We start from the raw sequence: 15,000 nt of genomic DNA on the forward strand, positions 1-15,000 counted from the left end.
TACTTTGTCGGTATCGATAGTGTGGGGGGATCGGGGGAGGGGGGGGGGGTTCTTGCTTTGTTTTGGCCACTTTTGTTTGCAAATTAATTCCTTAATCAATACACAGCATGGGTTTGAAATAGATGACGATTACTATCCCTTAGAGAATAAGCAAATTTTTATCAAACAAATAGTTCATGCCTTATAAAAATAAATAAGAGAAAATAAAATTCCCTTTATACATCCCTCAGGGGAAATTTTTCCCTAGAGTCTATTCCAAGGGAAGACTGGAATGACCCAGACGTCAGCCGCAGTGCAGCGCCGCAAATTGAGCTAAAGCGAGGTGACTTGCTCAAGGCCACATAAATAATAATGTGAAATTGAATGTAAGCTTTTTTTAAATTTCAAAAACAGATCAAATGAATGTTTCGGGTTTCCCCTTTATCAACAAAAATATTCATCTTAACTACGCACTATCACATTTTTTCATTCATCTGTGGTGTTTCATTCATCCTGTTTTGTTGATAAAGGGGAAACTCGAAACGTTGATTTGATCTGTTTTTGTAATTAAATTGAAGCTTATATTTCAATTTCACATTTTTATTTATTTCTTCGAGCTTCAAGCAGCAACATTTACATTATCAAGGCCCTATAGCGCAGCGGTTGGGGATCGAACTCGGTTCCTTTCGGGTACCGTACAGCTGAGCCACCGTGCCACCTATGATGAATTATATCAATCTTGTCAATGCAACAAAATCAATGTGATGAAGTAATGACCAGTATTCATATCAATCTGATTTGATATTTCGTATATATAACGTTGTGCGGCCATGTGGTCTAGTGGTATGACACTCGCTTTCGGATCGGAAGGTCCTGGGTTCGAGCTTCTCTCGGCGCATAGTTGAGTCCATGGAGAAGGCTCTTTACTCACATTCTCTCACCGTACTCAGGTGTAAAATGAGTGCCTGGCCGTTAACAGCGTTGTCTCTGTCCCAAAAATTTGTAATATCGCCTGACAGGCGTCATGTCCCGTCCTACATGTTATGTGTTGCTGTTGGCCAGGAACCCCTTGTAAAGCGCTTTGAGCACGTTTAGTGGATATTGCGCTATATAAAAGCTCAAGTTTATTGGTTTTTTCCCAAAAAATAAATTAACTTTAGAAATATTGTAGGTTAGTTACAAAATTTGTTTTATACATTCACCCTGTCCTTACCAACCATGGGTAATCGTCACACTTGTTACGATGCAACCAGGATTAAATCTCATTCAGATTTGTTTGTACATCACAAAATTTGAAGAAACACGAGTATTATTGTTTTTGTTATAGAATTTAACGATATGTTCTGTAGAGCTGAACAAAATTATGTAAAGTAAACTTTTATTCCTTTGGATTAAGAGTTGTAAAAATCTATTTTAATGTTATGTAGGTATGGCATTTTGAGAAAATCCGGAATATGGTCGGTGAGGAGGGAGTTAAATGAGGGTGTGTCTTTTTTACGAAACCCGCCGAAACCCGCCAATAACCATAGTCTCAGGTTCACTCCCGACTGGTGTACACTTTCCTGAGTCTCGGGTTTACTCCCCACAGTTGTCTACTTCCCATAACTTTGCTGGATTTTGTCGGGTTTCGCCGGGTTTTGGCGGATTTCGTAAAAAAGCACCAAGTCTTTTTTACGAAACCCGCCGAAACCCAGTCCCAGGTTCACTCCCCAATGGTGTACACTTCCCTGAGTTCCAGGTTCACTCCGCACTGCTACCTACTTCCCATAACTTTGTCGGGATTCGTCGGGTTTCGGCGGGTTTCGTAAAAAAGACAGTGCGGTTAAATGATGATCTGTACAGCTGAGAATTTGAAATTATGTAACAATAGCTTAAGTTTTCAACGACTTTAATAGTCAGAATATCAATGTTAAAGATGTATAGGTCGTAGGTATTTCATATTCAAGAAATGAGTCAGATATCACTTTGAGTACAAAAGTTAGCCATTGATGTATATTTGTTTGTGTACTACGTCATCATTAGGGCAGATATCACTCTGTGTACCACGTCATCAAAAATAAATTTTACCGCACACTCTAAGCAAAGCAGGCATCATGTCTCGTCCTACATGTTAAGTGTTGCTGTTGACTAGAGACCCATTGTAAAGGACTTTGAGCACGTTTAATGGATATTGCGCTATAGAAATGCTCTAGATTTTAAATTCTAAAGTCGAGTATAAATACACGAGGAAGGTTAATCACACAACACTTGCTATTGTGAAATTAAATTTGACATAATTTATATTGTAATAATATTTGTTATAAAAATAAATCGGGAAACAAAAGAATAATGCTTCTCTTCACTGGTTGCTAGGAGTCCCCCTCTAGCTACGTGATGTTCGGCCCGGTTGTGTCACGTACCAAAGCCATTCTGTGTCACACGCCACAATGGCTGGCCTTGTTCTTGTTGACAGAAATAAATAATATAGAATGGACCAGTAGGAGGTCGTCGTGTATTATCTCGAATTTCCCTTGTCGATAAAGCAAGAGAATTGTTTTGTATCTATCTCAAAAATGTTCGTCATCAAGCTACAATGGGAATGACCAATGATTGGATATGTGACGACGATGTTACTTTCTTTCTATCGACATTTTCCTGATATGGCCTAGAATTAATATGCTAACGCTGTATACACTACAAAGCCACACTTAAAGAAACAAAACAAGAAGTAGTCCTGCAGAGCCATTTAGCTCATGGGGCCGGAGTTTATCCCGGTTTCTATAGCGTGAAACGGACAATAGCAATTGCTACACTTTGGATAGGACGTTAGTCTATCACAAAGTACTTTCCGCCAGATCTAACAGAGCCAGCTACCCAATCACTGCTGGATGGACAGAGGGGTCATAAAAAATCTCGACTGCACCCGGGATCGATCTCGGTCCCTTTGGGTGTGAAGCGAGTGCTCTACCAACTGAGCTATCGGGACCCCCATCCAAAGCTACACTTAGCTGAGGTTCAAATTACTATTTGACCTTACCTTGTTTATTGAGCAAGTCAGTGAAATGACTATTTGGAGACATCTTATAAAGTGGTTGACTTGGAAATCTTGAGATTTTTTTTATTTTGAGCTTTTATATAGCGCAACATCCACTAAACGTGCTCAAAGCGCCTTACAATGGGTCCCTGACCAACAGCAACACGTAACAAGTAGAACGAGACATGACGCCTGTTATTAGCGATATTACAATTTTTTTTCGGACAGAAACAACGCTGTTAACGGTCATGTACTCATTTTACACATGAGTACGGTGAGAGAATGTGAGTAAAGAGCCTTTTCCAAGGACTCAACTATGCACCGAGCGAGGCTCGAACCCAGGACCATTCGATCCGAAATCGAGTGTCATACCACTATACCACATAACCGCTCAATATTAAACATAGAGCATAAAATACAACACTATTATTTATATGAACTAGTTACTGATTTTATATCATTATCATGATTCTGAGGCAGAGTACTTTGAGCAAGTTACAAAACACACGGAGTGCGGTGGACATGCGATATAAACTCTCAAATGCAATTGAAAAATAATTATGATATTCATGTGGGAATTTCTACAAATACAACCACTGCGGGGGTATTTAACTGTGGAATTTTCTGTGCTGGGGTTTTTTAAAAAGGGAGGGGGGTCGGGGGGTTTGAATTAACGTGGAATTGACTTTTGGGGATGTATTGTTTTTTTTTGGTGTTGTTGTTCATTGTTGTTAGTTGTTGTTTGTTGTTGTTGTTTGGTTTGTTGTTGTTGTGTTGTTGTTTTGTTGTTGTGTTGGTGGTTGATTTGTTGTTGTTGTTGTTGTTGTTTTGTTGGTTGTTGTTGTGTTGTTGTTGTTGTTGTTGTTGTTTGTTGTTGTTGTTGGTTGTTGTTGTGTGACGGGTTTGGGTATTTTTTTGGGTTTGGGGGGTTGTACGAGGCGGGGGAGGGGAGGCGGAGGAGGAGGAGGGGGGGGGAGGCGGAGGAGGGGAGGAGGGGAGGAGGAGGAGGGGAAGGGGCGGGGGGGCGGAAAGGGGGAGGGGAGGAGGAGGGGAGGAGGAGGAGGCGGGGAGGGAGGGAGGAGGAGGGGAGGAGGAGGCGGGGGGAGGACGGAGGAGGCGGGGGGGAGGAGGGGGGAGCGGAGGGGGGCGGAGGAGGCGGAGGGGAGGGAGGAGGAGGAGGGGGGGAGGCGGGGAGGGAGGGGGCGGCGGGGAGGAGGGGGGAGGAGGCGGAGGAGGGGAGGGGCGGGGGGAGGAGGGGAGGGGAGGAGGAGGAGGGGGGGAGGGGGGAGGAGGCGGAGGAGGCGGAGGGAGGAGGAGGAGGAGGAGGGGAGGGGAGGAGGAGGGGAGGAGGCGGGAGCGGAGGAGGAGGAGGAGGAGGGGAGGAGGAGGCAGGAGGGGAGGAGGAGGCGGAGGAGGAGGGGAGGAGGGCGGAGGGGAGGAGGAGGGAGGGGGGAGGTAGGAGGAGGAGGAGGGGGGAGGGGAGGAGGCGGTGGAGGGGAGGCGGAGGAGGAGGAGGAGGAGGAGGAGGAGGAGGAGGAGGGGGGCGGAAGGCAGAGAAGAAGAAGCGAGGAGGACGGAGGGAGGCGGGGGAGGGGGAGAGGAGTGCGGGGAGGGAGGAGGAGGCGGAGGAGGAGGCGAGGGGAGGAGGAGGAGGAGGAGGCGGAGGAGAGGAGAGGAGGAGGAGCGAAGAGAAAGCAGGAGGAGGAGTGCGAGAGGCGGAGAGAGCCGGAGGAGGGGGCGAGGAGGAGGAGGAGGCGGAGGAGGAGGAGAGGAGGAGGCAGAGGAGAGGAGCGGAGGAGGACGGAGGAGGAGGAGGAGGAGGCGGAGAAGGAGGCAGGCGGAGGAGGAGGAGGAGGAGGGAGGAGGAGGAGGAGCAGGAGGCGGAGGCAGGGGAGGCGGAGGAGGAGGAGAGAGGAGGAGGAGGAGAGAGGGGTAGGCGGACGGAGGGAGGAGGAGGACGGAGGAGGCGGAGGAGGCAGGAGGAGGAGGAGGAGGAGGAGGAGGGAGGAGGAGGCGGAGAGGGGAGGAAGGAGGAGGGCGAGGAGGAGGAGGAGGAGGAGGAGGACGAAGCGAAGAGAGGAGGAGGAGGGGAGGATGAGGAGGAGGGGGGAGGAGGCGGGAGGAGGAGGCAGGAGGAGGGGAGGAGGAGGAGGGATGGAGGAGGAGGGGGGCTGAGGAGGGGGAGGCGGGGAGGCAGGAAGGGCGAGGCGAAGGAGGCGAGGGGAGGAGGAGGGGAGGAGGAGGGGAGGAGGAGGCGGGAGGAGGGAGGGCGGAGGAGGAGGAGGAGGAGGAGGAGGAGGAAGAGGAGGATGGGGGAGGAGGGGAGGAGGAGACGGAGGGGAGGCGGAGGAGGCGGAGGGGAGGAAGGCGGAAGGAGGATGGAGGGAGGAGGAGGGGGAGGAGGCGGAGGAGGGGAGAGGGCGGAGGAGGAGGCGGAGGGGGACGAGAGGAGGCGAGAGGAGTGGCGAGGAGGGGAGGAGGAGGGCGGAGGAGACGGAGGAGGGAGGAGGGGAGGAGGATGCGGCGAGGGGGAGGCGGAGGGAGGAGGAGGCAGGAGGAGGCGATCGAGGGGGAGGAGGAGGAGGGGAGAGAGGACGGGAGGCGGAGGAGGAGGGGGAGGAGGAGGAGGAGCGGCGGAGGGGAGGAGGAGGAGGAGGAGGAGGAGGAGGAGGAGGAGGAGGAGAAGGAGGAGGAGGCGGAGGGGACGAGGAAGGAAGGAGGAGGAGGAGGAGGAGGCGGGAGGAGCGGGAGGAGGAGGAGGGGAGGCTGGAGGAGGGGAGGAGGGGGGGGAGGAGGAGGATGCAGGAGGAGGAGGCGGGAGGGAGCGAGCGAGGAGGAGCGAGGAGGATGGAGGGAGGAGGAGGGAGGAGGAGGAGGCGGGGGAGGGATGGAGGCGGAGGATGGCGGAGGAGGCGGAGGAGGAGGAGGAGGCGGAGGAGGGGACGGAGGCGGGAGGAGGCGGGAGGGAGGAGGAGGGGGGAGGAGGAGGGGAGGGGCAGGAGGAGGCGGCGGAGGGCGGAGGGAGGAGGAGGAGGCGGAGGAGGAGGAAGGAGGAAGGAGGGAGGAGAGGTCGGGGAGGCAGGAGGAGGAGGAGGCGGTGAGGAGAGGAGGAGGCGGAGGAGGGAAGCGAGGAGGGAGAGAGGGAGGAGGATGGGACGGACGATGCGGAGGAGGAGGCAGGAGGCGCGGAGGAGGAGCTGCGGTCTGCGGAGGGCTGGGGAGGCGGGGCGGAGGGGCGGCGGGGCGAGGACGGACGGGGCGTCAGCAGGCGTACGGAGCTTTCTTCTTCTTCTTTCTTCTTTTCTTCTTCTTCTTCTTCTTTTCTTCTTCTTTTTCTTCTTTTTTTTCTTCTTTCTTCTTCTTCTTCTTCTTCTTCTTTTCTTTTCCTTCCTTCTTCTTCTTCTTTTCTTCTTCTTTTTCTTCTTCTTCTTCTTCTTTTTTTCTTTTTCTTCTTCTTTTTTCTTCTTTTCTTCTTTTCTTTTCTTCTTCTTCTTCTTCTTCTTTTCCCCCTCCCCTTCTTCTTTCTTCTTCTTCTTCTTTCTTTTCTTCTTCTTTTCTTCTTCTTCTTCTTCTTCTTTTTCTTCTTCTTCTTCTTCTTCTTCTTCTTCTTCTTCTTCTTCTTCTCTCTTCTTCTTTCTTCTTCTTCTTCTTTTCTTCTTTCTTTCTTTTCTTCTTCCCTTCTTCTTCTTCTTCTTCTTTTCTTCTTCTTTTCTTCTTCTTCTTCTTCTTCTTCTTCTTCTTCTTCTTCTTCTTCCTTCTTCTTCTTCTTCTTTTCTTCTTCTTCTTCTTCTTCTTCTTCTCTCTTCTTCTTCTTCTTCTTTCTTCTTCTTCTTCTTCTTCTTCTTCTTCTTCTTCTTCTTTCTTCTTCTTCTTCTTCTTCTTCTTCTTCTTCTTCTTCTTCTTCTTCTTCTCTCTTCTTCTTCTTCTTCTTCTTCTTCTTCTTCTTCTTCTTCTTCTTCTTCTTCTTCTTCTTCTTCTTCTTCTTTCTTCTTCTTCTTTTCTTCTCTTCTTTCTTCTTCTTCTTTCTTCTCTTTTCTCTCTTCTTCTTCTTTTCTTCTTCTTTTCTTCTTCTTCTTCTTCTTCTTCTTTCTTCTTCTTCTTCTTTCTTCTTCTTCTTCTTTCTTCTTCTTCTTCTTCTTTCTCTCTTCTCTCTCTTCTTCTTCTTTCTTCTTTCTTCTTCTTCTTCTTCTCTTCTTCTTCTTCTTCTTCTTCTTCCTCTCTTCTTCTTCTTCTTCTTCTTCTTCTTCTTCTTTCTTCTTCTTCTTCTTCTTCTTCTTCTTCTTCTTCTTCTTCTTCTCCTTTCTTCTTCTTCTTCTTCTTCTTCCTTCTTCTTTTCTTCTTCTTCTTCTTCTTCTTCTTCTTCTTCTTTCTTCTTCTTCTTCTTCTTCTTCTTCTTCTTCTTCTTCTTCTTCTTCTTTTCTTCTTCTTCTTCTTCTCTTCTTCTTCTTCTTTCTTCTTCTCTTCTTCTTCTTCTTCTTCTTCTTTTCTTCTTCTCTCTTCTTCTTCTTCTTTCTTCTTCTTCTTCTTCTTCTTCTTCTTCTCTTCTTCTTCTTCTTCTTTTCTTCCTTCTTCTTCTTCTTTCTTCTTCTTCTTCTTCTTCTTCTTCTTCTTCTTCTTCTTCTTCTTCTTCTTCTTCTTCTTCTTCTTCTTCTTTCTTCTTCTTCTTCTTCTTCTTCTTCTTCTTCTTCTTCTCTTCTTCTTCTTCTTCTTCTTCTTCTTCTTTCTTCTTCTTCTTCTTCTTCTTCTTCTTCTTCTTCTTTCTTCTTCTTCTTCTTCTTCTTCTTCTTCTTCTTCTTCTTCTTCTTCTCTTCTTCTTCTTCTTCTTCTTCTTCTTCTTTTCTTCTTCTTCTTCTTCTTCTTCTTCTTCTTCTTCTTCTTCTTCTTCTTCTTCTTCTTCTTCTTCTTCTTCTTCTTTCTTCTTCTTCTTCTTCTTCTTCTTCTTCTTCTTCTTCTTCTTCTTCTTCTTCTTCTTCTTCTTCTTCTTTCTTCTTCTTCTTCTTCTTCTTCTTCTTCTTCTTCTTCTTCTTCTTCTTTTTATTATTATTTATTATTATTATTATTATTATTATTATTATTATTATTATTATTTAATACTTGCTAAGTTTGATTTAAAATCCATGAGTAACAACTTTTACATTCAATAAGTTTTAATGACTTTGAAAATCTCACGAAGTTCTGAAAATGGTACCAAAATGTCGTAATTCTACGAATGTTTCTTATAACTAGGCAGGTCTGGATATGATACAAAAATAGATATACTTTATATCCTTTAACGATATATCATATGTGGCATTTAATAAATATTTCATATGAATAGAATACATGAAAAAAGCAGGCGATATTATCAATTGTTATTGGTTTATTTCCATATTTCTGGAGATATCAGAAATGATTGTAAGGAGAAGGGAGGAAGTGCGTCAGATCTATAAGTAAACATGCGCAACCGGAAATGGGTGCCTTGCGTGCGACAATAACAGCGTCATTGTTCGAGAGAGCTCCAATAAAGCTCTGGCATTTCATGTAGGTATGAGATTTCATTCTAGTGCGGAGGTAGTGGAAGTGCTTTTTGACACGGAGACAGACTAGTCAATAATGGTTTTACGTATCGTGGTAGGTTGCTATAACAATATATCATTATTATCATTATTATTATTATTATTATTATTATTATTATTATTATTATTATTATTATTATTATTATTATTAGTCTTATTATTATTATTATTATTATTATTATTATTATTATTATTATTATTATTACTATTATTATTATTATTATTATTATTATTATTATTATTATTATTATGATTATCATTATTATTATTATTATTATTATTATTATTATTATTATTATTATTATTATTATTATTATTATTATTATTATTATTATTATCATTTATTTTATTATTATTATTATTATTATTATTTATTATTATTATTATATTATTATTATTATTATTATATTATTATTATTATTATTATTATTATTATTATTATTATATATTATTATTATTATTATTATATTATTATTATATTATTATTATATTATTAATACTTGATAAGTTTGATTAAAAATCTATGATTGGTAAAGAAACTATACCGATTATATCAAAATCGCATAAAAATTACGATATCGAATGTTTCCAAACTTGCGTCTCGTTTTAGCAGCGCGCGGTGTTTCCATTGTTTCTTGAGTAGAAAACCAAACGGTGTTGTGGGATTGCTCCAGGAATACATTTTCCTTTTAAAATGTTACATAATTTTCAATACGACGTAGAAATCATATTTGATATATTTCTAAAGATTAAATGTTCTCCACTGAGTCCTGACTTGAATAAAATAGACTACAGCATAATATGTACAATGATGTCAAACAGTATATATATATATATATATATATATATATATATTATATATATAGTATGCAGATGACGTCACTCAGGTCTTTGTTATTGTTTTTTGACTCCGCGTTTATGAGTAATGCTCACTGAACTGTATTAACCCGACTATAAACGTTCATGGTTACACACAGTTTTGTGTGTTGGTCCGTTATACTTCCGGATGGCAATGTTATGAGCTTCTTAGCCAAGCGCATACTATCTATAGTGCGCGCTTGGCTAAGGAGCTCATAACAGTGCCATCCGGAAGTTGAACAGAACAACACACAAAACAATGTGTAACCATGATCGTTTATAGTCTGATTAATATAGTTTAGTTAGAATTACTCATACGGATGGCAAAAAAACAATAATAAAGACTTGAGTGACGTCAACTTCGAACTATCAAAAGATAAAACGAAGATGACGTCATTCAGGTCTTTGTTATTGATTTTGCTATCCACGTTTATGAGTACTTATCACTAAACTGTATGAACCAGACTATAAAAGTTCATAGTTACACACAATTTTGTGTGTTGGTCCGTTATACTTCCGGATGGCATGTTGTGAGCTTCTTAGCCAAGCGCATACTATCTATAAGGGTCGTACAACGTTTTATACTAAAGCAGAGCTAAAAGAGTCAATTCAAATTTCATGAATTGGCATAATTATATTAGACATAATAAAACAAATTGGATCTTGGGGAAAAAAGCTATGCGCAGTCATACATCAAAATTTGAGAATTAATTTAAAATATTTTATAGGGCAAATTTGAGGTGTATCTTTTAAAACAATCGTCAAATACATATATTCAATATTCTATTTGGGAATTTTGTGTACATAAAGTCCAATAAATTGGTTTGATTATGGTGAAATTTCAGGCTTGCATCTGTTATGTCCGGCGGTTACAGGCTTCTAAACTTTAGCAGTTTTTTTTATCTCTCCCAATAATTTATTCCTATCACATATTCCTCCTCCCTTTCTAACTCTCTCTCTCTCTCTCTCTCTCTCTCTCTCTCTCTCTCTCTCTCTCTCTCTCTCTCTTTCTATCTATCTATCTATCTATCTATCTATCTATTTATCTATCTATCTATCTATCTATCTATCTATCTATCTATCTATCTATCTATCTATCTATCTATCTATCTATCTATCTATCTATCTATCTATCTATCTATCTGTATATCTATCTATCTATCTATCTATCTATCTATCTATCTATCTATCTATCTATCTCTCTATCTCCCTATCTCTCTATCTATCTATCTATTTAATGATAATAATAATATAATAATAATAATAATAATAATAATAATAATAATAATAATAATAACAATAATAATAATAATAATAATAATAATAATAATAATAATAATAATAATAATAATAATAATAATAATAATAATCTACCCATCCACACCTCAATCCACACCCCCCCCCCCCCCCCCGGTCCCCAAATTGAATGACTCTAGACTGACTCTCTTGTTGTGACGTTTGACGAATTCCCTGATGGGACTTCATAATGAAACAGGGACTCGCCAAACGTTTACACGATATCATACAATAATCGATTCTCTCATACTCGGCTGTATTATTCAATCTCAGCTTCTAAAAATAGTTGATTGTTCCCGACCTTTTTTGACTAAGAAGAAGTATCAGAAAATAATGATGATGATGATGATGATGATGATGATGATGATGATGATGATGATGATGATGAAGGAGGAGAAGAAGTAGTAGTAGAAGAAGAAGAAGAAGAAGAAGAAGAAGAAGAAGAAGAAGAAGAAGAAGAAGAAGAAGAAGAAGAAGAAGAAGAAGAAGAAGAAGAAGAAGAAGAAGAAGAAGAAGTAGAAGAAGAAGAAGAAAGAAAGAAATAATGAAACATTTTACCTGTTGTCTTTGTTAACGATGTTATGAAGACAATGATTAATCTTTAATAATTTTCTCGGATTAATATCAAAATAGCATTGTTTATATTACCTGACGTCATTAATTAGTCATTTCCCTTCTTTTTGGATATTCATTAAGCATAATTTAGACAAATATGTCAGATAGGGATCAATGCTGTATGCTTTCAACCTTCGGGATTCGTTGAAAATCATGTGACTTTTCCCTAGGGCACAAGTACCGAGTTAACTCTCTCCTGACCATCTATAGGAAAATCGTCACATTCGTTACGATACAACCAAATATTTTCTTATTCAAATTTCTTTTCTGCATCATACAATTTAAAGAAAATGAACAGTGTGTTGTAGAGCATGTTTTGCTAACTAAATTATATATCACAAGACCTTAACTGCGAGGATGAGAGACGCATGCGCACAACCAACATGACGCTCTCTCTCTAATAACTTTTCCGCCGATGACGTCACAGACTATGGGTTACGTCCAATCAAGGGACGCTACTCCTCCGCTAATCTCATTCCCTATTGTGTTTGAGTGACAAAAACTACATTTAGGTGTGAAGTTTTGGGGAAAATCCTGAAAAATGCTGGTAAGGAGAGAGTTAAAGCGCTCTATTTGTACACATAAATAATAATGTGAAATTGAATGTATCTAAGCTTCAATTTAATTTACGAAAACAGATCAAACGGACGTTTCGGGTTTCCCCAAAAAATAGAACGAATGAAACACTACAGACGAATGAGATAATGTTGCCCATCAATGTTTTTGTTTATTCATCATAACAACGCCACTACCACATTATCTCATTCGTCTGTAGTGTTTCATTCATCCTGCTATTGTTGATAAGGGAAAACCCGAAACGTCCATTTTATCTGTTTTCGTAAATTAAATTGAAGCTTACATTCAATTTCGCATTGCTATTCATTTCTTCAAGCTTCGAGCAGCACCATTTACATTCTATTTATAGAAACACGACTGCAATGTTGGTACTTGTTTCTTGGTTGGTGCACACAAATTTAAATCTATTTAAAGCTAGGCTAATTCTAAATGTTTTAAAAGTTCTTTGATCAACGACAGACTTCTGGGGCCAAAGTTTGCAAACATTATCACCCGCTAATTAAATTGAGCTTTTTTATAGCGCAATATCCACTAAGCTTGCTCAAAGCGCCTTACAAGGGGTCCCTGGCCAACAGGAACGTTTAACATGACATTTATTAGTACGGGACATGACACCTGTTAGGCGATATTACAATTTTGTCGGACAGAAACAATGCTGTTAACGGACAGGTAACTTATTTTACACCTGAGTAAGGTGAGATAATGTGAGTAAAGAGTCTTCTCCAAGGACTCAATTAATTACTGTCAACGATCATTGTAGCTTGACTTCGTTGAGGCAAGATACGATACAATATTTTTAGGAGTATTACTCTTTTACGAAACCCGCCGAAACCTGCTGCAACCCATAGCCTCAGGTTCACTCTCCACTGGTGTACACCTCCCTGAGTCCCAGGTTCACTCCCCACTGCTGCCTACTTCCCATAACGTTGTCTAATATTGTCGAGTTTCGTAAAAAAAATAAACATCCTCTTCCTCCCATAGTCCCAGGTTCACTCCCCACTGGTGTACACTTCCCATAACTTTGTCGGATATCGTCGGGGTTCGTCGGGTTTCGGCGGGATTCTTTAAAAAGAAACACCGTATTTTTAGTGCATCTTAAAAATCTTTTAGAAACGAATTTCTTGCCTTTTCAAGATCCTATTACAGAGAGGGCGTGACAAATATTTCTCTACAGTTTACTTTGAGTTTTTAAGTGATGTATTTAGGTTTTCAATGTTTTTTTTTTGTTCTGTTTTTGTTTTGTTGTTGTTGGCAGAAGAAGGGTTTTGACCCCGAAACGTTCCGTATTTGGTATTTTGTTCCTTTGTATGCTGTTCTATTCATTTTTGTTAATAACTTTTGACGTCACAGCTTCTATCAGCTTAGTAGTATCACTATAGTGCGGCTTTGCGGTCTTGTGGTATGACGGTCGCCTTTGATTCGATGTGGCACTGTAAAATTCTATTGCTTTGTTTCATATTGCATGTTTGAGTGGTTGTGCGGCTATGTGGTATGACGGTCGCTTTCGGATCGGAAGGTCCTAGGTTCGAGCCTCGCGCTCGGCGCATAGTTGAGTCCTTGGAAAAGGCTCTTTATTCACATTCCCTCACCTAACAGGCGTCATGCCCCGTCCTACATGTTAAATTATGTTGCTGTTGACCAGGGACCCCTTGTAAAGCGCTTTGAGCACATTTAGTGGATATTGCGCTATGCAAAGCTCAATTTTTTTTGTTTGTTTTGTTTTGTTTTTGTTTTTGTGTGTATGTTTGAGTGAAAGTTTCCCGCTTAATGTTAAGCCCTTTGAGCTTGTTGAGATTGGGGTATGGCGCTGTATAATGATGTTGTTTTTAATATATTTTGATCTATTGTATATAAATTGTTGTGTATGGGTGTGTTCAAACTGCTGCAAAACATGTACGTGCTATCATTAACCCTTTGCATCTGGAATGCGATTTCAATATAATACAACCTCGTTCCATCGTTTATAGATAGTATGCGCTTGGTTAAGAAGCTCATAACATTGCCATCCGGAAGTATAACGGACCAACACACAAAACTGTGTGTACCCATGAACGTTTATAGTCAGATTAATACAGTTCAGTGAGCATTACTCATAAACGCGGATGGAAAAAAACAATAACAAAGACATGTGTGACGTCATCTTCGAACTATCTATACATTATAACAATGTGAATTTGAATGTAAGCTTAACAACGCCACTACCACATTATCTCACTCAATCCCAGAGATTTTTTATCCTTTTTTATAATTGGAAAAATGTATTAAAAATGAGCATGTAATATAGATAGATCTAGATAGTTTTATTCACCTACCATTACCATTCAAAATCTAAAAACATTAACTTTTATACTACGCCTATAATTTGTCTCAGAAAAATGTAATAAATAGGCATGGGTTAAAAGTAACCCTGGTAAACTACGGATATAGTCGGGGTTAGGGGTGAGTGAGACATCTCAATTCGTATGTAGTGTTTCACTCATCCTGTTTTGTTGATAAAGGGGAAACACGAAACGTCCTTTTTATCTGTTTTCGTATATTAAATTGAAGCTAACATTCAATGTCACATTGTGATTTACTTCTTCGAACTTCGAGCAGCAACATCTACATCACAGTTTAGGCAGAAGTACCAGAGGTACGAATCCGAATTGCTCTGTTGAAGGGCCGCGTTGAACAACTGATACCGCTCAATTAGTGGAAACATTACGATCCAAAATAAAATTAATTAATAAATAAAAGAAGCATTAGTCCAATAAAGCCGGAGTTCCCCCCCCCCCCTTTTTAAACCGTGAAACGATACATAGCAATTAGATTCAATAGTCTGATGTCACGTCGCCCAGCACCGGCGGCCGTCGTGGTTCTAAACAAAGAAAATCTGTACTTTTTATTCTTCATGCTGGCTAGAACTTTTCATAATATGTCTTAAGATCAGAATGTGTAAAATTCGTTTTTCCCTCTGGATACGCTTTTATGCTCGTCGGAGAAATATTTCATAAGGGCGTACGCCATTGTTGCGATAGTTTAGAGTCAGTTATTAAGTTACCATGCGTCATTACGAGGGAAGTGACGTCACGACTGTTGAAACGAATAGTTTGCTTGCTATCATTTTGA

General features: G+C 41.0%; 1 protein-coding gene across 7 annotated transcripts in view; it reads left to right on the forward strand.

Moving 5' to 3' along the window:
* The window catches only part of LOC144976404 (uncharacterized), a 130,258-nt gene that overhangs the window by 21,844 nt on the left and 93,414 nt on the right, over positions 1-15,000 (forward strand). Inside the window, exon 1 of one of the 7 annotated variants that reach the window (XM_078920679.1) lies at positions 8,474-8,602. The exons of 5 other annotated variants lie outside the window; for them this stretch is intronic. The gene's annotated coding sequence lies outside the window, so the exon portion shown is untranslated. Of the gene's footprint in view, positions 1-8,473; positions 8,603-15,000 lie in introns of those variants that run through there. One more of the 7 variants, XM_078920682.1, reaches the window with a different exon arrangement.

Source organism: Berghia stephanieae, chromosome 7, assembly GCF_034508935.2.
Source record: "Berghia stephanieae isolate SIO BIC M18660-M18661 chromosome 7, UCSD_Bste_1.3, whole genome shotgun sequence".
In the NCBI taxonomy this organism is placed as follows: Eukaryota; Metazoa; Mollusca; class Gastropoda; order Nudibranchia; family Aeolidiidae; genus Berghia; species Berghia stephanieae.